General features: G+C 46.3%; 5 protein-coding genes across 12 annotated transcripts in view; 4 read left to right on the top strand and 1 right to left on the bottom strand.

Annotated features, from left to right (window-relative positions):
* Nucleotides 1-24477, bottom strand: part of LOC308486268 (uncharacterized protein) — a 157083-nt gene that overhangs the window by 14138 nt on the left and 118468 nt on the right. The window lies entirely within an intron of this gene.
* The window catches only part of LOC308486423 (uncharacterized protein), a 55121-nt gene that overhangs the window by 18079 nt on the left and 12565 nt on the right, over nucleotides 1-24477 (top strand). The window contains exon 2 of one of the 2 annotated variants that reach the window (XM_081023265.1): nucleotides 4877-5517. The exons of the other annotated variant lie outside the window; for it this stretch is intronic. The gene's annotated coding sequence lies outside the window, so the exon portion shown is untranslated. Of the gene's footprint in view, nucleotides 1-4876; nucleotides 5518-24477 lie in introns of those variants that run through there. 2 annotated transcript variants of the gene reach the window in all.
* The window catches only part of LOC308486304 (uncharacterized protein), a 174763-nt gene that overhangs the window by 139873 nt on the left and 10413 nt on the right, over nucleotides 1-24477 (top strand). For 4 of the 7 annotated variants that reach the window (XM_081023022.1, XM_081023023.1, XM_081023025.1 and 1 more), the window contains one exon: nucleotides 2928-3072. The exons of 2 other annotated variants lie outside the window; for them this stretch is intronic. The gene's annotated coding sequence lies outside the window, so the exon portion shown is untranslated. The remainder of the gene's footprint in view (nucleotides 1-2927; nucleotides 3073-24477) is intronic. One more of the 7 variants, XM_081023026.1, reaches the window with a different exon arrangement.
* LOC308486318 (uncharacterized protein) overlaps nucleotides 1110-24477 on the top strand; it is a 49689-nt gene continuing 26321 nt past the window's right edge. The window contains exon 1 of the mRNA XM_081023060.1: nucleotides 1110-1370. The gene's annotated coding sequence lies outside the window, so the exon portion shown is untranslated. The remainder of the gene's footprint in view (nucleotides 1371-24477) is intronic.
* The window catches only part of LOC308486216 (uncharacterized protein), an 86745-nt gene continuing 85381 nt past the window's right edge, over nucleotides 23114-24477 (top strand). Inside the window, exon 1 of the mRNA XM_081022739.1 lies at nucleotides 23114-23454. The gene's annotated coding sequence lies outside the window, so the exon portion shown is untranslated. The remainder of the gene's footprint in view (nucleotides 23455-24477) is intronic.

Here is a 24477-nt window from a genome sequence, read left to right as displayed (position 1 = left end):
TGTCCCTAATCTGTGCGTCTTGGGGTGGCCCCTCAGGATGGAAAGATGGGGGATGAGGGCTGAGCCGCGCCAAGGTGGGCCTCTGGGTGCAGGGGAGACTCTGGGACAGAGAGAGGGAGTCGAGGAAGTGGGGAGGGGGAGCATCCCTGGGGCAGGGAACGGCAGCAATGCGGGGGGGGGGAGATAGGAAGACCAGTCTTTGGGGACACTTCTCCATCGTGCCGCCCGCAGGGAATCTCCGGAGGGGCCGCCTCGCTTCTCCCTCCCGCCCAGGAATCGGCCACCCCTTCAAGGAGACCAGAGAGGGATCCCTGGAAAGTGGGGGGACGTGTCCCCCCACCCCTTCCTTCCTGCAAGCTCCATCCTCTTCCCACCCCATGAGCCCCCACAAGCCCCTGCCCTGTCCAGGAAGAGGGGAGGGGAGAGGCCTTCTCAGAAGCAGCTCTTCTTTCCGCAATCCCACCCAGGAAGCAGCCAGAAACCTTTTCCTCTCTCTCAGGCTTCCATCTTTAAGTTTCTCTTCCACTGCCTGGTTCCAGTACAAATAAAAGGCAGTAAAACATCAGACATTAAAAACCTCCCGATAATAATAATAATAATAATAATAATATCTTTATTGTCATTGCCCCCTCTCGGGGACAACGAAATTACTTGACTGCTCCATAAAAACACTAATTAAAACAATACAGTATAGTACAGCAAGGAAGATTAGATGACTTTCAAAGTCCAGGCTGCCTTCAGCTGTCTTCTAAATGTCAGAATGTTGCCCATTTCCTCACCCTCTGCCTCGTTCCCTATAACTTCACTTCTCGCAGGGGGGGAATCAGCAGAAGACCTTCGAAGGAGGACCTCCCTGTCCAGACTGAGCAATGTTGGTGGAGATGCTCCTTCAGGTCTACAGGGCCGAGGCTGTTGAGGGCTTCAGGTTGCAGATCTTGCTGCTCCATAACATTCTCATTCAGCAAATAAATTTATTACTGAAGGCAAAGAAGCATAACAGGATCCCCAAAATAGCAAAAACTTAACTTACGTAAAACCCTAACTTAGCATACCAAAACAGCACTCAACTAAGAATTACACATGCAGAGTAGAGAAATAGCAGACTAGGAAGTGGGACCAGGTGCCTTTCGGCCTTGTAATTTATATTCTATTAAATGTCAGAGTAACCTTGGGACTAGATAACAAGCCTGGCTCACTCCAGTTTAAACCAGCTTCATCTGGTTCCCCAAAACAAGAAAGTTTCTTCATAACCTCATCACAACTTATCGCACCACCAGCTCTCAGCACAAAGGAAACTGCCAAGTTTCAGGAAGCCTGCATTAGATCAATACTTTTCTATGCCTGGAAAATGCAACCATGACACTTTAAAGGTCAGCACCAACAATTTGAATTGTGCTTGGAAATCTGGTGGGAGCCAGGTAAAGTCCTTTAAGGGCAGTGATATGCGGTCTCGGTGGCTGCTCCCATTCAGTTGCAGTTTCTGGGTCACCTTCAAAGGTAGCCCCATCTAGACCACATAGCAGTAGTCCAAGCTGGAAATAACCAGAGCATGCACCACTCTGGCGAGGCAGTCTGCGGGGAAGGAGGGTCTCAGCGTGCGTTCCAGATGGAGCTGCTAGACTGCTGCCCTGGACACAGAATTGAGCTGCGCCTCCATGGTCAGCTGTGAGTCCAAAATGATCCCTAGGCTGCACACCTGGTTATTTAGGGGCACAGTTACCCCATCAGGACCAGGGGGTCCCCGACACCTGCCCACCCCCTGTTCCCCAGGGACAGTTCTTCTTTATTGTCAGGATTCAAACTCAATCTGTTAGCCACCATCCATCTTCAAACCACCTCCAGGCACCAACACAGGGCATTCACCACCTTCACTGGTTCTGATTTAAATGAGAAGAACAGCTGGGTATCACCCACAAACTGGTGAAAACCCAGCCAAAAGCCCCGATGATCTCTCCCAGCAGCTTCATATAGATATTAAAAAGCATTGGGGTGAGGATGGAGCCTTGAGGCACCCCACAAGTGAGAGCCCGGGGGTCTGAACACTCATCCCCCAACACCACTTTCTGGACATGGCTCAGTAGGAAGGAGGGGAACCACTGCATAGCAGGGCCCCCAGCTCCCCTAGAGGGTCCAGAAGGATACCATGGTCACAGGTCTCCAAAGCCGCTGAGAGATCCAGCAGAACCAGGAAACAGCTTTCCCCTCAGACTCTAGCCCATCAGAGATTATCAACGAGCACAACCAGGGCAGTTTCTGTCGTATGATGAGGCCTGAATCCCGATTGGAAGGATAATGGTGGCAGAAGCTTTCCTGGTCCTGCACCCCCAAAAGCTCCAGGCACAAGACTTCCATTAGCTTTGAAGGGGCCATCCAATACTTGGTGGTCTTTTCTTCAAAAGACAAATATTCTGAATACTTTTTAATTGATGTATGATGTAAATAGTGCTTCTGTTTTTCTTGTTCCACATCGTAGAGACTTTGATACACAGATCTGAGCTCATCTCTGTGCCTGAAACTGCTGTGTTAGCAGCACTGCCTGGGCAGTGTGTTTGGGGGTCCTGAGCTGGCTTGACAACAAGACCCCCTACTCAGCCGGGCTTATATGGTCCCAGGGAAAGCAGAGCAGTACGTTAGGCACCAGCTTGGCTACAGGAGTGGCTGGAAGGAGGTGTGCAGGACACCATGTAACTATCTTAGAGAGTCCACTCTGGATTTGTGTAAGTCCCCCCCCCCCCCCAATAGCCTTTTCTTCTCCTGAAGATAACTCACGAGGCAGCAAAGTATTACGACCAGAGTTTTCCTTCTCGATGGGCTTCCTTCCCCGGTTGATGAGCCCCATCGGCCCTTCACTTTCCCCTGCAGAAAGGGCAGAATCTGCTTTCTTGACTGTGGGATTCACTGTTGTTCTCCTCCTCTCCATCCACCAGGGCCTGCCTTCACCTGCAGCAGAATTCCCTAATAAACCAAGGATTTGAGACCCATTAGCTATCCTCACCTGATTTAGCCGGCCGGTTGAAGCCGTTCCTGGGATTGTGGCCCCTGTTGCATGCTGACAGCTTCTGGAAGCCACAGGTGAGAGCTGGGTGCAGGGTGGGGACCAATGGTGGATAAATTACCCCATAAGGTGCATGACATGTCCCCCAGCAAAGGTACTACAGCTCCCCTAACACCCCATGACTCTGTATGATTATGATCTTTAAGACAGAACAGGAATAAACTCATGTCCCCAGAAATAACACAACTTCAGTCCATTAGTGAATCAATACTACATTTTCAAGGTACTACATATTCCACTAAGTACAGTTTATCATTTTGCCTAGAATATCCTGCTTTTCAGTGTCATTTTATGATAGTCCTGCGTCTGAAGACGGGCACGAGATCAGACAGCACATCATTCTTTAAAAAAATCAAGCTGCTTTATGAACATTGGTTGAGGATTTTGAAAGTTGCTCATGAATTATTATCATTTGATGACATTGCAACTTCACTTCCTAAAAAATGGGAACATGGGTAGGAGGTGAGGGAATGTTGGAGACGTTGAAATAGGAGAAGGTGCTAATGGAGCTTGATGTGTTCTCTTTCCCTTTGTTCTCTTCCTTGAAACCAAAACAGGATTCCCTTTCCTCCCACTCTGAAGAAGGAGATGGAGAAGGCAGTCAAAACTCCAGGGAATGGGGCACCTCCCCCCCCATTAGGAATAGAAATTAAAATGTGTGAAATGTGGACTATGTTCATTGAATGAGCACACATAGTTCACATCAATGACCTCCAACAGGGGAGAAACCATTTAAAGGTATGGAGTGTGGGAAACTTTTCACTGATAGTGGAAACCTTAGAACACATCAACGGACTCACACAGGGGAGAAACCATTTAAATGCCTGGAGTGCAGAAAGAGCTTCAGTCAGAATGGAGACCTTAAATTACACCAGCAGATTCACACAGGGAAGAAACCATATAAATGCCTGGAGTGCGGAAAGAGCTTTACTGGTAATGGAAACCTTAGAACACATCAACAGACTCACACAGGGGAGAAACCATTTAAATGTATAGAGTGCGGAAAGGGCTTTAGTCATAATGGAAACCTTAGAAGACATCAACGGACTCACACAGGGGAGAAACCATTTAAATGCCTGGAGTGCGGAAAGTGCTCCAGTCGGAATGGAGACCTTAAATTACACCAGCGGATTCACACAGGGGAGAAACCATATAAATGTATAGAGTGCGGAATGAGCTTTAGTGATAATGGAAGCCTTAGAAGACATCAACGGACTCATACAGGGGAGAAACCATTTAAATGCCTGGAGTGCGGAAAGAGCTTCAGGCAGAGTGTACACCTTAGAAAACATCAGCAGACACACAGCGGAGAAACCATTTAGATGTATGGACTGTGGAAGGAGCTTCAGTCAGAGAGGAACCCTTGATTTACGTCAACAAACTCACACAAAACACAAACCTTATAAATATCAGGAAAGTAGATAGAGGTTCAGTCCTAGTGGAAGTTCTAAATCAACAGACTAATGGACAGGAAGAACTTTAGGAATTGAAACCCTTCAAACCATCCACAAACTCCTAGAGGAGAAGCAGTTTAATGAAAAGATTGCAAAAGTGCTTTATTTACAATGGAGTGTTTAAGGAACATCCAGGGACTCACACATGGAAGAACCCATTTAGATGTATGGAGTGCGGGACATCGTCCTCTCAGAGTCCACTCTTTTCTTCACAGAAATAAACTCAGCAGGAAATCAGTCTTTAACACATTTTGTGTATGTGAAGTTCTGGTATTTATGTGTAAAACTGTATAGTAATGAAATATTGAAAGCAATGTCAAACAGTGTGATTATAATCTAAGATGTAAAGTACCTTTCAATAGAGAAGGGGTGAGGGTGGTGGTCAGTGAGAATTAGGGCTGGGCAATATATTGTCCAATACTGGTTTCTAGACCACATTGTGATAACCTTCCAAAAACAATTGATATGGCAACATCCCACAGATCACAGTGCGTGTTTCTGGGATGCCCATTTGCCTGGAAGCAGCCGGCAGAAAGCTTTGCTTCATGAAGCCCCTGCAGATGCTGAGTTGCTGACTTCCCTCCCAGACCAGGGGCGCCGACTTATAAAAAATATTGGGGGGGCCCATACCGGGGAGGGTGGAGCCAACTAGGCTGGCGGGGAGCGGGCGTGGCCGGTGCAGAGAAAGCCGGAGCGGCGACTGCGCTTTGAACCCGCTGTCAGTCAGCCGGGGCTGAAAGGCAGACTTTCTCCCTCGGCTCGTCATTTGCCCGGCCGCCCGTGCGGGATCCCACCGGGGAGGCGGAGTGCTGAATGCCGTTACAGTTTTATGTTGGGCACCTCCAGTCTCCTCCTCCTGCTTTTCCCGTGCTCCATCCCCTTGGCGACTTCGCGCTTCCAGCAGAGAAGCTGTGCGCAGCTCCGGGCGGCGGATGGGAAGACCCCCTCGTGGGTTTTTCACGCCTGGAGAGCGCCGGTTCGGAGCGGGTCGCAGTCTCCGCTGTTGCCGGCTGACTCGCAGGAGCGCCGGTCGGAGCGGGTCGCAGTCTCCGCTGTTGCCGGCTGACTCGCAGGAGCGCCGAAGAACCAAGAGTGGGCGGGGACGAAGGGAGACGAAGCCGGGAAGTGACGGAGGCGACAGAAGGTAGCCTCTATCCGAGGCGCGTGGAAGCGGAATGAAGCGGCTGGCAGAGAATCGCCGGGGGGGGGGCGTAATGAGGCCGAACTAATACCGTATTTTTCGCTCTATAACACGCACCTGACCATAACACGCACATCGTTTTTAGAGGAGGAAAACAAGGGGAAAAATTCTGAATGAAACAGTGGATGTATCATTTTTGTGCTTCATGCTGTGGCCACAGACATGTGATCGGATGGTGAATTTGGGGTGACCCAATGCAAAGATCCTGAGGATCCATGTGGATCCATGCTTTTTAACCACATTTTTGCACCATTGCAGTCCCAGGCAACAGTGGGTGTGTGATTTTTGGGGGGCAGGCTATGTGATCTGATGGTGAATTTGGGGTGGCCCAATCCAAAGATCCTGAGGATCCATGTGGATCCATGCTTTTTAACCACGTTTTTGCACCATTGCAGCCCCAGGCAACAGTGGGTGTGTGATTTTTGGCGGGCAGGCTGCTATGTGATCTGATGGTGAATTTGGGGTGGCCCAATCCAAAGATCCTGAGGATCCATGTGGATCCATGCTTTTTAACCACGTTTTTGCACCATTGCAGCCCCAGGCAACAGTGGGTGTGTGATTTTTGGCGGGCAGGCTGCTATGTGATCTGATGGTGAATTTGGGGTGGCCCAATCCAAAGATCCTGAGGATCCATGTGGATCCATGCTTTTTAACCACGTTTTTGCACCATTGCAGCCCCAGGCAACAGTGGGTGTGTGATTTTGGGGGGGCAGGCTGCTATGTGATCTGATTGTGAATTTGGGGTGGCCCAATCCAAAGATCCTGAGGATCCATGTGGATCCATGCTTTGTACCTACATTTTAAGTGGGGAAGGAAGAACACAGAAGGGACAAGGAGAACGAGAGCGGGGTGCAGAGAAGCAGCTGGCTAAGAATGCAGGAGAGGGATTTAAGGGGAGGGAGGAAAGAAAGGCAAAAGTTTCCCCAAACCGAAGCCAGCTCTCTCTCTCCTGCATGTTTTCTGGCTGCCTGCGAGGAGCACAGAGAGGAATTAGAAGGAAAGACCTCTGCTTTCCCCTCTGCTTGCCTGGAGGGGAGGTGATTTGCCTGCTCTTTGTTCCGTTTGAGCAAACACAGCAGTGAAACACAAGCGGGTGGGCAGTAAGACCCTGAGGCAGAATGCAGGAAAGCAGCCACTTCCTCTTTTCAGGTTTCCCTCTCCGATGCAACGCAGGATTTGATTTTTGCTGATTTTTGTTCCTGCGCTCCCCTAATCGGCTCCAGGGACCCCCGCCCCCCCACATTCGCTCCATAACACGCACAGACATTTCCCCTTCCTTTTTAGGAGAAAAAAATCTGCATGTAATAGAGAGAAAAATACGGGTAATTTTCTTAAATTATTGGGGGGGCAGAGCCCCCCCAAAAGAATTTTTGAGGGGGCTCGGGCCCCCTCAGGCCCCATGGAGTCGGCGCCTATGTCCCAGACGACAGGAAGCGAAAGACACACATCCATTGCCCTGTGTCCTTCCTGCCTCTTTCCTCCCTTGCTCCCTTCTGCCGGTGTGTCTGCCTGACTTAGGTATCCTATGTGCTGTATTTTTTTTTACTGCTGAAACTGGATTTGCTCTGAGAAGCAAAGTTTTGTGCCTCACTGGGGACCCAGGGAGAAGTGTATGCTTTGAAAGCTCAGTAAACTATTACTGAAGAAGTCCTGATGCCCCTGTGTATGTTTTTGACCTCAGCTTGGGAATTGCTCTACACGTGGCCCCTACTTAACTCATGCCCTGGAGTTGCTGTACTCAAGCATGCAAGGCGAGTGCATCTGTGTGCACTCAAAAGCAAATAAAGTAGGACTCGCCTTTCTATGAGAGTACAGTGGTACCTTGGGTTACAGATGCGTCAGGTTACAGACACATCAGGTTACAGACTCTGCTAATCCAGAAATAGTACTTCGGGTTAAGAACTTTGCTTCAGGATGAGAACAGAAATCGTGCGGTGGCAGCGGGAGGCCCCATTAGCTAAAGTGGTGTCTAGGTTAAGAACAGTTTCAGGTTAAGAATGGACTTCCGGGAGGAATTAAGTTCTTAACCTGAGGTACCACTTTAATGTTAGTTTAAAGCAGAGTCCCGTGCCCAGCGGAAGGATGAGGAGTACGTGCTGCATACTCTTGGTTGCTTTATTTATAGTTCAAAGCTGGTATATTACAGAAAGACATCTTGCCTCTGCTGGAGCAGAAATGCATCCTCTCTCCCTGACAGCTCGGAGAGAATCACAAAGTGAAACTGCAAAGTACAGTGAAAAACAGGAAACCAGTGTACGTCACATCCAGTCTCCCTTTCCCGTGAGAAACTCCAACAGTACAGACTGTGGAATGTAAACACCTGTCTCGTGACAAGCCCTTTCGCTGCACAGTGAAGGAAAGCAGAAACCAACATCCTCCCCCTTTCTGTGAACATCACTGGGCAGCGTGTTTGTACAATATCAGTACAAACCCAACTTCTGCACATAGGTACAGTGTTGATCCCTTGATACAATCTTGGACAATACATCAGCAGGAATTTCATTACCTGGCATATAGGACACCGTTATGAGTCCCTTCTGAATACATTCCCTAGCATGCTGCAACTTTAATTGCAAGTGCTTCGTGCTTTGCTTACAACCTTCAGACTTCAGCAAAGCCAAACATGCTTTGTTGTCCTGGTAAACCTGGATTGGACATTTGACAGGAATTTTCATATCTTTGCACAATTGTATTAACCATTCACAATCCTTAAGTGAATACGATAGTGCATTCAGTTCGGCTTCACAAGTACTTAAACTAACTGTTGTTTGCTTCTTGCATGACCAATCAAACAGACCTTGATTGTACATGTAGCAAACTCCAGACGTACTTTTCCTGTCTGTAGTGTCACTTCCAAAACTTGCATCTGCAAACATCTCAAGACCACCAGACTTCTGATTGTTAAATCTCAGTCTGTAATGCATAGTGCCTTTCAAATACCGCGCTATGCGTTTCAGAGCTTTCCAATCCTTGACACTAGGATTGTTGACTTGTCTGCTTAGCAAATTACAGCTAACAGCAATGTCTGGTCTTGAACATCTGGCAATGAAGTTTAGCTTGCCTAGCACACTCCTGTACAGTGTAGTGTCAGAAAATGCTTCTTCAGTGTCATCTACCTGATAACCTGTTGTCATCGGTGTGTCTACAGGGTTAGCATCCATCAGATTTAGTTTGCTTAACACATCAGCAATTTTCCGTGACTGGTGTACTAGAATGTTACCATCTTGATCTCTCTCTATTTCCAGAGATAGGTAGTTGTTTACCTCACCAAGATCTTTCATGTCAAAGTGCTCTTTCAGTTGAGCTAGGGCGTTATTGTACATTGCGACATCTTTCCAAAAGAATAATAAATCATCAACATAAAACAAACAGTACAGTTTCTTTTGCCCCTCCTCTTTGACAAATACACATGGATCAGCTTTCCCTTGCTGAAAACCTAGAGAAAACAATACTTCAGTGAGTTTTGTGTGCCAACACCGTGCACTTTGTTTGAGACCATAAAGGGATTTCTTCAGAGCACAAACAAATCCCTGTTTTACCTGTACGCCATCAGGTGGAAGCATATAAAGTGATTCATCTAGAGATCCGTACAGAAAAGCTGTATTAATATCATGGTGACTAATGTGTAGATTTTCCTCTGCAGCTAGCTTGAGCATAAGCCTAATGCTTTCATATCTCACTGTGGGTGAATAGGTCTCGTGATAGTCTTCACCTGGTACCTGTGCAAAACCTCTGGCTACCAATCTGGCTTTGTGTCTGACTATCTTGCCATTTTGATCTGTCTTCGCTTTGAAGACCCATTTGCTTCCAAGCAGTTTCATTCCTGGAACTACTGGAACTAGCTCCCATGTTTTGTTCCTTTCTAAGGAATCAAGCTCAGCCTTCATGGCATTTAACCATGGCTCAGCTTCCTTTGAATCCAAACCCTGGATGTCTTGGAAACTTGAAGGTTCAAATACCTTCTTGGAGCTTTTAACAGCTGTTACTGCTATCGTAGCAAACTCATCAGCAAATCTCTTTGGAGGTCTGCCTTTTGTGGCTCTCTGTGACCTACGAATTAGCCTTAAGTCTTCAACACTCTCCTCTTCCTTCTTAGGAGAAAAACGACCTACTGTGAACAATGGTTCCTCCAATTCTTGATCAGAGCTTTCAGAGGGTCGCATAGAGGCTTTCGCACTCTTGAAATCCTCTGAATCACCCGATTCAGTTTCAGATTCAGACTCAGAACTTTCATTAGTGGGTGTGGGTTGTTGTGGTTGCTCTTGACTATCCTCAGTCTCATCACCGTCATCAGGATAACATTGGAAAATTCCCACATTCTCCCCCCACTTTGCATTGTACTCAACACTTCTCGTGAGCTTAATTGTCTTAGAGTCAGTCATCATTATTCTGTAAGACCCTTTCTGATAACCTAGAAAGATACCATGCAATCCACGCTTGTCTAACTTGGAATTTTGTGGTGATTGAACCCACATGTCAGAACCAAAAATTTTCATGTGTTTGATGTATGGCTTCTTGCCAAACATCTTCTCATAGGGGGTACAACCAATCGCTGAAGATAACCTGCGATTGTAACTGTAAACAAAACACGAGAGAGATTCGGCCCAATAACTCTCTGGAAGATTGGCATCATGCAGCAAGGTTTTTAACCCTTGAAGCAATGTCTGATTTGCCCTTTCCGCAAGTCCATTCTGCCATGGCGAGCGAGGACTAGACAAATCGTGTTGAATTCCTTTCTCAGTCAGAAAAGCTTCAAACTGCTGAGAAGTGAATTCCCCCCCGCGATCACTGAAAAGAGTCTTTATCTTCTTACCGTGCACATTTTCCAACCAAGCACAGAATTCCTTGAACCTAGGAAAAGCCTCCGATTTCTGCTTGAGATTGTACACAAAAATATATCTAGAAAATGCATCAATGAGAACCATGAAGTACCTATTTCCACCCAAAGAGGGCGCTAGTGGTCCAACCAAATCTGCATGAACAACCTGGTATGGTTCCGTAGCTTGCCTACTAGACACCTTACCTTTCGCAGCCATTTTCACCTTGTTTGCTGCGCATGCTTTGCACTTCATGTGGTACCTGCAGGGTTTAATAGTCATACCTTCAACCAAGGCAGGCATTTTAGATACTGCCTCAAAATGCAAATGACCAAATTTTCTATGAAAATCGTGAATACATTCTGCATGCAAACTTTTGTTAGAACCTGCAATGCAACAAGTGTCATCCTGCACAACATCATCATAATACAAAACAAACAAACGATCAACATTTTCTGCATGCAATACATAATCATTTTTCTTTGTGATGATGCACTTCTTGTTCTTGAAGGAAACGTCAATGTTCCGCTCATTCAGCTGTCCAACGCTGAGCAGATTATGTTTGGCGTCTGGCACGTAAAGCACATTCTGTATCGATAAGTCCAAACTGTGAAGAACAACAGTTCCGTAGCCTTTACTGGGAATAGTGTGGTCATCCGCCTGGTGAATCGCACCTTCCTGCGGTGTAAAAGACACAAACAGTCTCTTATCGTTGCACATGTGGTGGGTCGCCGCTGAATCAACAGCGAAGAAAGATCTAGACGTCTTCTGGACCTCTGCAACCTTTGGAGTGAAGCGTGAAACCATAGCCTTGTGCTGCGTTGTCTTAGACACCGGACCTTTGCCTTTGCCTCGGCCTTTTCCGCGCGATGAGCTTTCGCTGTGCTGCTCTGTCTTGGCCCTGGGATATCTGCACTCCCTCTTCATATGGCCTAGACGTCCACACGAGTAGCATTTCACTGCCTTCAAAGCTTTGGCACCATCTGGTGGTTCCACTGCACTATGGGATGACGTCTGTGAAGACTCCCCCTTGCCCATGCAGCTAGCACCCCGGCGATCTGCTTCATTTAAAATCACGGCAGTAACAAAGTCCACTGTCAGCTGAGCAGTTGGCTGCACAGCAATCTGGGTTGCAACAGACTCCCAACCTGAACCCAAAGATTGTAGTATCATGAAAGAATACACAGCCTCTGGAAAGTTGAGTCCTCTCTGTTGCAGCTCATGTCTCAGATTTTGCATCTCCATCAGATGTAAACGCACATCTCCACCTTCAGCAAGAGCCATATTATGCAGCTTGTTAAAGTAAAACATAGTGGATCCAGCTTCTGTCCTTAAGTGAGCCTCTCTCAAAGCGTCCCAAATTTCTCTGGCTGAGGTCTTATCACGCAATAGACAGAGCTCTTCTGGGGATACTATCAATGTAAGAGTTCCCCTTGCTTTGGAATCCTTAGCTTCCCATGCATCTGTAACTGGAGCTGGGGGGGTTTCTGTAATCACCTCAAACAAACCCTCTTTCCGCAGAATTGCCTCTGCATACAGAACCCAGTCCGCATAATTTTTCTTGTTGAGCTTAGGAATCCCACAAGCATCCTGAAGGGCCATCATGACTCTGGCATTAGCCTTCAGCGTCATATATGCTGCTTTAAATCTTGCTGCGTCACTGCTGCAGCTGCTTTATTCCAAAAGCGCACTTAAAAGTTACTTTCGATTTCCCCAGCATAGTAACTTGTGCCTGGGAGCCTTTTGCCTATTCCCGGCAAAACGGCTTTAAAAGTTCAAAGTCCAGCCATAAAGCCATTAACTAGAAGCTGGCAGGCTGCCCGGAGCAGTAGCACATACCTCATCAATCACCTTTACGCGCAGAGCAGATTCTGTTCCGATCTGTCCCTCTGCATTCCGATGCTTTGCCGGCACTCCGATTCGACTTCTGGAGCCCATAACCACGTGTTGGTTTAAAGCAGAGTCCCGTGCCCAGCGGAAGGATGAGGAGTACGTGCTGCATACTCTAAATTGCTTTATTTATAGTTTAAAGCTGTTATATTACAGAAAGACATCTTGCCTCTGCCGGAGCAGAAAAATGCATCCTCTCTCCTCGACAGCTCGGAGAGAATCACACAGTGAAACTGCAAAGAACAGTGAAAAACAGGAAACCAGTGTACGTCACATCCAGTCTCCCTTTCCCGTGAGAAACTCCAACAGTACAGACTGTGGAATGTAAACACCTGTCTCGTGACAAGCCCTTTCGCTGCACAGTGAAGGAAAGCAGAAACCAACAGCATCCAGGACTTGTTACCATATTATAGCTGCCACAAAATCTATCGGCATGCCACCAGAACCAGGGAAGCCTTGCCAGTTGCAGCTCACACAGTTGAAGTGAAATAAAAGACAGAAGAGTAGATCAGGAAGGAAGTTTCCTAGACTGCAGGAAAAGATAACAGTAGCTCCAGCATCTGATTCAGTGCAGGCTGCTGAGGGATTTGACTCCTTAAGATCACCAACTGACTATGAGACACCTGGAAAGCACTCAGCCTCAGATTACCTCCACTCCAAAAAGTGGGAAAGAGGATTTAACAGTGACCAATATTGATTCTTTTGATAGCAGCCCCATATTCTCAACACAAAGTGAGAAGTGTTTGCACAAATCACTGATTTGTACATCAGTTCCCCCATGGCACAACTGTACCTTCCCCACACTCAGTCTACAAACCATGGGACTTGTGGGTTCAGTTGGCAACATCTGTGTGTATGACTATGACATAAACACACTGAAAGGATCAAACTGGATAAATGATCGCATAATAGATGCCTTTCTTGCCTCCAGGGTGATCATGGCCAAAGAGCTAGGTCACGATGGAACAATTTCCCCAGTTACCGTACTTGCCACTTCATGCAGATATGTCAAAGATTGCCAGTGCAAGTTCTGAAGAACTGTTTGAGATTTGGAGTGCTAAAGAAAGATGTTTTGATTATTCCAGTAAATGACAGAGAAGTCCACTGGATTCTGATAGTAATCATTTTTAAAAAGAAGACCATGCTCTATCTAGATTCCAAACATGGATTGAACCACTCTGTGATTGATGCAATAACATCCTTCTTAGCATGTCTGTATGAGATTGATTCAAAATATCCCTATAGTTTTGCGGACTGGTCATTTTTTGCACCAACTGATATACCCATGCAAGGTAATTCCAGTGACTACGGTCCTTTCACATGTGCCATTGCCCATCTGATTGCTTCTGCTGCCCAATTACAGTTCACACAAAAGGATATGGCTGCCATTAGACCCTGGATTGCAAAAGAAATAATACAGTACAGTGGGGAAACCTATTTTGAAGGACAAGACAAATATTTTCAAGTGGAAATTGATGCTGTTCCTCCCAAGAAGAGACAAATCTTGAACGAGAGTTACATTACTGTGTCTCGATCATGCCCAGAGGGATGGAAGGATACACTAACCTATTGCTCAGATATTTTACCTTCCTTGTTTGAAGGCTGCTGGTCACTATGTTTCTTGAAGGAAGGGTACAGGAGGCCCAGTGGTGACCTAACTATGGTTTACTGTGAAGGAAACTGCAAGGACTGGTACCACTGCTTTCGCATAGGCATTGATTCAAAAGATCTTCCAGAGGTTTTCATGTCCAGACTGTCAACCCACTGTGGCCAAATAGATTTTGAAACTGCGAACTGTCATATTCCACAGGTTGGTATAATACAGCAAAATCCAAACATATAGTTTTCATCATCATGGCAGGGGTGGTCCTTTTCCACAGAATTCTTATTTATGAAGTTAGTTTTTATATCCTGCTTTTCTCTACTTGAAGGAGTCTCAAAGAGGCTAAAAATCTCCTTTCCCTTCCACCCCCACAACAGACACCTTGTGAGGTGAGTGGGGCTGAGAGAGTTCAAAGAAGTGTGACTGGCCCAAGGTCACCCAGCAGCCTGCATGTGGAGGAGCGGGGAAGCGAACCCAGCTCACCAGATTAGAGTCCACCGCTCTTAACCACCACACCACAGAAACGTATCTCTTAAAACTCTGGAGCAAGCTGTTCAGTTCAGCCTCATAGTGATACTGATTTGTGGAGGGAAGGTTGGTGATGAGCAAGATCTGTTCCCATTTCCCAATGCAGAGACCATAGAGCAGTTTCTGTTGGGGGCTGAACCTGCAGAGTGTTTCTGTTCAGAATTTCTGTGGCAGAAATTGGCTAAGTGCCTTTCTAAACATTCAGCTTCTCAAATTGAACCCCATCATGAAACTTTCAGGTGTAGCTGTTGGAGGTGGAGGGCAGAGAAGGTGCTAATGCTTATCTCCCTCCTCCCAGCCCCATGATCAGTTGCCCAATGGGCTGAATTTCAGGGCTTTTGCATGTAAAGGGCAAGCTTGTTCTTTACTTGTTTAGACTCTTTAAACTTGGGAACAGATATTTGGCTCCATGACCAAAATGACCAAAAGGGTCAGCTTCTAGAGGACTGGAAAGATCATGATTGTACTTCCCCTTCCCTCAGCCCTAACTCCGTTGAGTATTTTTTGTTATGAGACTGAGTGTTTGGGGCTGATGCTGTAGCATTCTTGTCTGGGGGCTTGATGGAAAAACAGAAAAGTGTCCCTCACCTAACTCTCCAATGCCCTTCAACAAGAATGCTGTAGGAAATATTGCTAAGGGAGGCAAGAATTTGCTTCAGCTCACCTTGTTAATGGCAGAGCAAAAGCTATGTGTGTGTCATTCTCAATCAATCTACTTTCAGGACTGATTTTAGAACCCCATCATGCAAACATGACTATCCACACAGGGACCATCTATTTTTATTTTTTCCTGACACTGGATTTTAAGTTACAGTTACATCTTTTAAAACAGCTGTCAGTATATCACACTGTATTCCACTTGCCTTCCAAAGGAAGACGTGGCTCTCCCCACATAGCGGGTTAGGTTGAGACTGCTGATCCAAAGTGATCGGTAATTTTTACGGTAATTACAATCCTGCTTTCCCTTGTACCAGCTTGCCTTGACTTCAGTAAGGCCTTTGAAAAGCTCCCCCATGATATTATTGCAAAAAAAAATAGTAAAATGTGGGCTAGACAAAGCTACTGTTAGGTGGATTTGTAATTGGTTGACGGGCTGAACCCAAAGAGTGCTCATCAGTGGCTCACCTTCATCCTGGAAAAAAATGACTATTGGGGTTCCACAAGGTTCTGTCCTGGGCCTGGTGCTATTAAATGTTTTTAAAAATGATTTGGATGATGGAATAGAGGGTGTGCTAATCAAATTTGAAAATGACTGCAAACTGGGAGGGGTTGCGAATACACCAGAGGACAGGGTCAGAATTCAAAATGACCTGAATAGCCTAGAGAGCTGGGCCAAAACCAACAATATGGAGTTCAACAGGGAGAAATGTAAGGTACTACACCTGGATAGAAAAAATGAAATGCACAGGTGAGGGACACTTGGCTTGACAACAGTACCAGTGAAAGGGATCTGGGTGTCTTAGTCGACCACAAGCTGAATATGAGTCAACAGTGTGATGTGGCAGCTAAGAACAACAATGCAATTCTGGGCTGCATCAATAGGAGTATAGTGTCTAGATCAAGTGAAGGAATGCTACCACACTATTCTGGTTGGACAGACCACACCTGAAATACTGTGTCCAGTTGAAGAAGGATATTGTCAAGTTGGAGCATGTCCAGAGGAGGGTGACCAAAATGTAAAAGGTCTGGAATCCAAGCCATATGAGGAAAGACTTAGGGAGCTGGATTTGTTTAATCTAGAGAAGAGAAGATTAAGGAGTGACATGATAGCCATGTTTAAATATTTGAAGGGATGTCATGTTGAAGAGGGAGCAAGCTTATTTTCTGCTGTTCTAGAGTCTAGGATGCAGAATAATGGATTCAAACTATGGGAAAAGAGATTCCACCTGGGCGCGGTAATCCAGTCAGGGAAAAAGGGAGGCATACTATGTTTAGGGCACCGTTTCCAGCCCCTTCCCCTTTTCGGGGTGAGCATAGTGGATCCTAAAAAGGGCTGCTCAGTCATGGATACAGCTGCTGAGCTGCTCAACTGCCTCATTCCTTGAGTCAGAACACCTGACCGCCCATGTGTCGGTTCATGACTAGGGGCTTCACATTCCTGCCCCCGTAGCCATTTAGTGATCGCCATGGGGGGAGGGTTTGGGGGGGCTGGGTTGGGTTTTTGGAAGATGCCTGTGCGTGAATTTGTTTTATGTGTGTAGATCAGTGCACGCTGACCAACGCACAGTCTTTGCAGTAGGGCTCTGTTCTGATGGCATGAGTAGTCACGGCGAACTGGTGGATCCTTTCTCATGCAGCCTTCATCCGCCTTCACAGCCGTTGTAACACACTGCTTGTTATCACCCGCCTGTTCTGCCATTGAAGACTTCTTGGATCATTCTTTGTCTAGCTCTTTCCCTGTTATGTACTAAGCTTGGATCCTAGAACAAGGATCCTAGAATGCAAGAACTGATTGGCTTGCAGGAAAAGACCAATCAGGCTCCAGGAGGGAAGCAGAATCAGCCAGTCAGACGGGACTCATTGTGTAAATAATGTATATAAAAGCCTGAGGTTTGGGGGGAAATTCAGTCACTGTTTTACAAGCTGCAATAAAGAGCATGAAATCACTACAGGACTCTGAGCATATTTAATTTTCTTTGACCTTACCGCCTTGGGTGACCCTGCTGGGAGTATGAGATTCCCAACGTCTTCGCTCACAAGGGTCATAGGAATGTGCAAGCCCACTCACCACGACAAGTGAGAGAACTGAGATAGATTGCACTGAGCCCTGGTCTCATTAGACAAAGCGTTCCACCCAAAAGTCTCTGGCTCTGGTTGAGGACAGCTGGATATGTTTTGGGCCAGGGACCACCAGTAGGTTGCTGTTAGATGAGCGTCACACTCATGGGGGGTGTATTGGAAGATAATTCCCACAGATAAGAAAGGTCACAGACTGTTTAGGGCTTTAAAGATTAGCACCAAAACATTGAACCTGATTTGATACTGCACCTGGAGCCAATCCAGCTGATGAACAACCAACTGAATGTGGGCTCTCAACAAAGTCCAAGTCAGAACTCATGCACCTGCATTTTAGACCATATGGAGTTTCTGGAGCAGTCTCAAGGGTAGCCCTGCATCTCTCTCTCTCTCTCACTCAGTAAACTATTAGTAATCAGTAATCAGTAATCAGTAAACTCAGTAATCTCAGTAAACTATTACTATAGATGTCCCGCTGCTTCTCTGTGTGTTTTTGACCTCAGCATGGGAATTGCTCTACACGTGGGCCCTACCCCGCCGATACTTGGCTCAGGCCTTGGAGTTGCTGTACTCAAGCATTCAAGATGGGTGTTTGTGTGTCAGAGTGGTTTTTGCACCAAACTCTGTCACCCCCGGAAGGGACACGGGTGGCGCTGTGGGTAAAAGCCTCAGCACCTAGGGCTTGCCGATCGAAAGGTCGGCGGTTCGAATCCCCGCGGCGGGGTGCGCTCCCGTTGCTCGGTCCCAGCGCCTGCCAACCTAGCAGTTCGAAAGCACCCCCAGGTGCAAGTAGATAAATAGGGACCGCTTACTGGCGGGAAGGTAAACGGCGTTTCCGTGTGCTGCGCTGGCTCGCCAGATGCAGCTTTGTCACGCTGGCCACGTGACCCGGAAGTGTCTCTGGACAGCGCTGGCCCCTGGCCTCTTAAGTGAGATGGGCGCACAACCCTAGAGTCTGTCAAGACTGGCCCGTACGGGCAGGGGTACCTTTACCTTTACCTTACTGTCACCCCCACCACCATATGATCTCCAAACACTGCTTCTTCACCAGAACTTCATCCCTGCCCCCTGCACGTTCTGAAGAAAACATAAAATTTAATGGGAGATTCCTCCTTCCCCACCCACAATAGTGGGAAGGATGGGTTGCAGGTACCAGGGAAGTCTCCTGCGGGGCCCATCTTCCCTCATGAACCCCCTGGAGGAGCCCCAGAGCTACTGCTTATTCTGTGGTTTGGGGAAGATAGTATTTTTCCCATTGCACCTGAAGTTATTATTCTTCCTACTAGAGGACTAGTGTGCATATTACTATCGTACTGAATTTACTGTTGTTGTTGCTACTGCTGTTGTCATGGACTGGCTGGGTGAAAGGGGGGCACCAGCTTGGGAACCCCCAAGGGAAGAAGGCTCAGATCCCGGGTCTTGTATGCCCCCTATCAAAACTCCTAGGTCTGTTCAATAAAAGGCTAATTTGGTGTTATGGGGGGGGGGACCCAGGTGTGAGGCTGCTCAGCCACCCAGCTCATCGGGCAGAGCCCGTGGGTCCCTGCGGAATAAAGGAAGGAGTCCAGCCACCAACTGGAGCAAATAGCTATAGATCAAAGTTTATTGCTGGTAGCTTCGAGAACACTGTCCAACCATCTCGTCCTCCGTCGTCCCCTTCTCCTTTTTTTTTAAAAAAAATAATATTTATTAGATTTTCAACAATATAACAAAAGTGAACAATCACACACACAAAAACACAAAAAGAAAAGAAAAAAGAAGAAAACAAAACATTACATAAAGATAAAATGTACTTCAATAATGTAACTTTCTTTAGCTTAGTTCTTTGACCTCCTCACACCTCCCTTTTTTGTATTCTGCTTCAATTGATATTCTAGCAAATCCCTTCCATCTTTCCAAAATTTTTACATATACATAACATACTTTTCTTGACCTTATTGACTTTAGATTCTTAACTTATGAATGCATAGCTTCTCACAACAATTCTGCTGAAACCTATGGATATCTATACACCATTATCCAAATTCTCTTACAGTTTGCTTTACTTTAAAATAATCTTTAAACTTTATAACACATTTCAATAAAAACTAAATTTCCCAATCCTCTCCCCACAGCTCCTCCCCTGGTCACAAAAAAACCCCTGCCAATCCTTTCCGCCAATTCCCTAAAGCTCATTAATCCGGAAACCTGATGTCAGAGGCTCTTAGGTCCCCCCTAGGCCCCTTCTGGCGGTTTTGTTCATACTCTTTAATTCCCAGAAACACATCTCTGGGGAATCCCATTAACACATAATATCTGCACCATTTAAACCCTTCAACCAAATTTTCAAGTTTAAATTTTAAGAGGTCTTTCCAAAGGTGTTTCCCAATGCATCTAAATCTAGTAGCCCCAAAACCTTCTTTCATTTCCAAACACATATCCATCTTCCAACAGTCCAAAGATCCCTGTGTAATGGGATCCTTCCATCCTTTCAGTCCAAGCTGAGGTCCAACCATCACAGTCAGGTCTTTACCAAAGTCCATCATATATGGTCTTAATTTGTAGTCCATAAATGATATTGATTTGAAGTCCTCAGTTGCGTTAAGTTTTTCCTCTTCTTCTTGCCCCGGCTCTCCCTCCAGCACCAATTCTTCCATCAATTCCTCTTTTGCCACCGGTTGTGTCGACAAAATCAATTCCTGAAATTCCAACTTCCTGTGGAGCTCCTCCAACAAAAAGTTTGTTCTTTGCAATGCATTCATCATTGCTTCAGAGATCTGCATTTTGGATATTTTAAGGTTAGATTCTAATTCCCAGGCTTGTTATCTGCAGCTGACAGTTGTTCATGCAACAGTTTCAAGTTCCCCCACTAGAGGGATACAATTTCTCAACAATAACAATTTCCAAGAGTCAACTCAGCTTCAAGATACAAAGACATAACATAGTTACATTCGCCATCTTTAAGGCAGAAGGTTACGGGGAATTCTGTATACAGTATTTCCATTAACTATCAAAGTCCACCTGTCAAAAGTTTTTAAAAGTAATTCCTTAGCGTCAGACAGCTCGTTCCCAGGTTTAAGCTGTAAGGTTTCCGATCTCAGAAATTTATCAAATTCAAAGTCTCCCCCTGCTTCTTCGAAAGGGGGGGGGGGGTAGTTACTTCAAACAGTGAATATTTGGATTTTCAAGTCAAAGTTTCCAAGATTTTAGCCTGTAGTATCTTTGCTTTAGTCTATATACAAAAGCGGAAGGCGGACTTCCTGTTTAGACCTCCCCGCTTTAAATCCAGATTAGATCTTACTTTTTAGGAATTTCCAATTACGATTTAATTTCTTTAAGCCTCTGTCCTTGTCTTAATTCTTCTAATTGGTTCTACTCACGGGTAGTTGCTTTTGGAGCCAAATTGTCCCAGAAAGAAATCAGCGCTCGGGGAGGCTTTGCCCTGCCAGATTTGAAGTTATACTATGAAGCATCATGTCTTTGCTGGCTAAAAGAATGGATTAAACTAAAAAATACAAAGCTCCTAGATTTGGAAGGATTCGATAACAGATTTGGATGGCACGCGCACCTTTGGAAAGAAAAGAAGAAGGGTCACAAAACATTTGAAAACCATATCTTTCGCAGATCGTTACTGGAAGTCTGGGACAGATACAAAAACATACTGGAAACAGGGGTTCCACATTGGTTATCCCCATTAGAGGTCATAGGTGTTAAGAAAATTAATATGAGAAGCGATTGGATTACCTATGCAGACTTGGTGGTGAAGGAAGGAGGAAAGTGGAGGTTAAAACCATATGAACAAGTAAAGGAATATGTCTATGATTGGTTGCACTACCGCCAAATAAATGAAATGTTCAAAAAGGAAGAGAAAGAAAAAGGGTATAAAGAAAAAGATTCAAAATTCCAAACAGAGATAGTGAATAACGACTGCAAAATAATTTCTAAAATGTACAAAATTTTGTTGGAATGGCATACAATGGATGAGGAGGTAAAAGTAGTTATGATTCAGTGGGCCAAAGATTTAGGATATAACATAGAATTGGATGATTGGCAAAAAATATGGAATGAAAATTTGAAGTTTACTGCATGTGTTACATTAAAAGAAAATACAATGAAGATGGTTTACAGGTGGTATATGACACCAGCAAAATTAGCAAAAATGTACAAAATTTGTAACAAGTGTTGGAGATGCAGGGAGAAAGAAGGTACATTTATGCATATGTGGTGGGATTGCAGGAAAGTAAGGGGGTTCTGGGAGATGATATACAATGAACTAAAGAAAATGCTAAAATATAGCTTTGTTAAGAAACCAGAAACCTTCCTGTTGGGAATAACAAGAATGGATATAAGTAGGAGAGACTGTAAACTGTTTCAGTACGCGATCACCGCAGCAAGGACATTGTTGGCCCAAAGATGGAAACAAGAAGAGGTTCCGACCTTGGAAGAATGGAGGACAAAATTAACAGATTATGCAGAACTGGACAAATTAACTGGAAAAATTAGATACCAAAAAGACCAAAGATTCTTTGAGGACTGGGGGAAATTTACGGAGTATTTGAAAAATATATGTGAGGATTGTACAACGCTAGTGTGTTTTAAAGAAGCTTTGTGAAAATATAAGGAAATATTACCAAAAGGCAAATAAGAATAGGAATATAAAATTTGATGGAAATATTGAAACAAAGGAATGTGAAGATAGGATTTGAATTACGAATGAATGTCAGAGAAGTTGAGGGAGGTCCAAATAAGACAAATTATGTGATATGTAAATGGATATGTTTGGTGTTTTTAATGGAAAATCTCAATAAAAATTTTTTAAAAAAAAAAGAAAGAAAGAAATCAGCGCTCTCCGACAACAGCTGTGCGGTTTCACTCCGGGGACGAAGCGATCGATCCGAAGCACCACGCTGCTCACCCTGCCTCGCAACGGAGCCTCAAAAAGAGGTCTCCTCACGAGCAAGGGAGGCGCAAAAGGTGCCAGCCAGATCCCAGGTCCACAGGCTTCACCCGCCTGTGGTTTTTTGCGGGTCTCCACTTTCGCCGCAGCGGCAGACCCTAAATCCCCGGAGCGGTTCCCCTGAGAGTTCAGGGGAAATCCGCCATTGTCGCTGGTGCTGACCGGAAGTCCCTCCGTCGTCCCCTTCTCCTTGTGCCCTCCATCTTTCCCAACATCAGGGTCTTTTCCAGGGAGTCTTCTCTTCTCATGAGGTGGCCAAAGTATTGGAGCCTCAGCTCTCTCTCACACACATGCTCCAGTGAGCACTCAGGGCTGATTTCCTTAAGAATGGATACGTTTGATCTTCTTGCAGTCCATGGGACACTCAAGACGGAGAGATGGGGGCGCAGGGCGTGGGGTAAGCCGCGCCAAGGGGGGCCTCTGGGTGCAGGGGAGACTCTGGGACAGAGGGAGGGAGTCGAGGAAGTGGGGAGAGGGAGCATCCCTGGGGCAGAAAAGTGCAGCAATTGGGGGGGGGGGGAGCTAGGAAGACCAGTCTTTGGGGACACGTCTCCATTGTGGCACCCGCGGGAATTCTCTGGAGGGGCCGCCTTGGCTTCTCCCTCCCACCCAGGAATCGGCCACCCCTTCAAGGCGACCAGGAGGGATCCCTGAAAAGTGGGGATCCAGGCCCCCCACCCCTTCCTTCCTGCAACCTCTATCCTCTTCCCACCCCATAAGTCCCTGCCCTGTCCAGACTGTTGCAGGAACTGTTGTGTTTCCCCTCCAGCAGATATCATGCACATGCAGCCCACCACCAAAATCAGCACCCTCACTTTTGTGACTTTTGTGATTTGTCCCCACAATCATCACAGTTTCTTCCTATCTATTCAAAGGGCCTTTGCTGCACGATACCAAATGTAGGAATTCACTGATAAATGTCTCTATGCACTGGCTCGCTGGGGAAACTTCAGAAATTCATACAGACATGTGAACTCAGCAGCCCCTCTGCCTGAGTGATAATCCCTGGCATCCTGATACCTGAGTGCCAGACAGGTAGCCATTCCAGAAAGAACCAACCCAGATGAAGACAAAAGGGTGGGATTAACTTGGCTGGGAAACAGGTCAGGGAGGACAATGGCTGGCCGGCTGGGGGTGGGGCAAAGGGCAAAGAAAAGAGGCCGACCCCTTTGTCCAAGCCCCTTTTGGTTTTCTTCCTTCCAGGATCAGGATCCTTAGGAGCGGCCGGATTAAGGTAAGTTCTGACCTGATTGGAAGGGGCATGGCCCCTCCACCAGGCTAGGCTGCAATTTTGTGGCTATTCTTTCTGGGCGGGGGGCCAGCTAGGCCGCGGGGCGGCCCTCTTGGTTTTTAGTAGTGGCGCGGGGGGGAGGCATGGCTCCCTTGCCCCTGCCATCCGCCGCCCTCCAGCTGTAGGCCATATGGCGGCTGATTCCTTTCTTGTTGGGGGGGGCATAAGTCAGGCCACGTGGCGGTCGTATTTTTTGCACTCCCCCCCCGTTCTGCTCTGCCTACTGACGCACTTCTGCTCCTAGCAGTGAAATGTAAATGTCTCTTTTGTTACACTCAATGGGTGTTTGGTGGAGGACAAGGGGAACTATGGACTATGGTCCAGGATGCTCAGATTACTGCCACCAGACCTCCCCTTCCACGATGTAACCATGATGTAGTTTAGGGGGGTGTAACATTGGGATTAGCAGTGAAATAAATAAATTAAGGTCTTATGTATATAATGAAGGTTCATAAATGTACCAGGCAAACATGTACATAGATATATAGGCCCCATGTCTGAACATGCACAGGAGAGCAGCCATGGAGCCATTTTGACTCCCAGGCTGACCCGGTGTTTTCTCTGCAAGGTCAAATGGAGCAGCCTCCCCATTGCCTCTTCCTTCACAAATCCTGTCTTAAGGGTATTTCTGTGCATGAATAGGGCGTGAGCCTGTGATCTGGCTCAGGAACTAAGTACTTATCATGACAAAAGACTGGCCAGGCTCCCCAGGGTATCAATCAAGTAAGCATTAGCAGGTAACTTGCCAGATAGGGGGTAAACAACCCCCTCCGATTTCTGCTTTAGCCCACCCTTTCTGTGAAGTAGTTATGATGTTTCTGGGGGTGGTCTTGGACTCCAAGGTGGGCAATTTAAAATGTCTATATAAGGGCAGACACACCTTGGTTCAGGGTCCTCCTCCTGTGTGTGAAGGGGGCACCCTGTTGCAACAGTTCAATAAAGATCAGGCTTTGCTTCTCAATATTC

The sequence above is a fragment of the Podarcis pityusensis genome, assembly GCF_964106645.2.
Source record: "Podarcis pityusensis genome assembly, chromosome: 10".
NCBI classification, from domain to species: domain Eukaryota; kingdom Metazoa; phylum Chordata; class Lepidosauria; order Squamata; family Lacertidae; genus Podarcis; species Podarcis pityusensis.
This window is presented reverse-complemented; position numbering and strand designations above follow the sequence as displayed.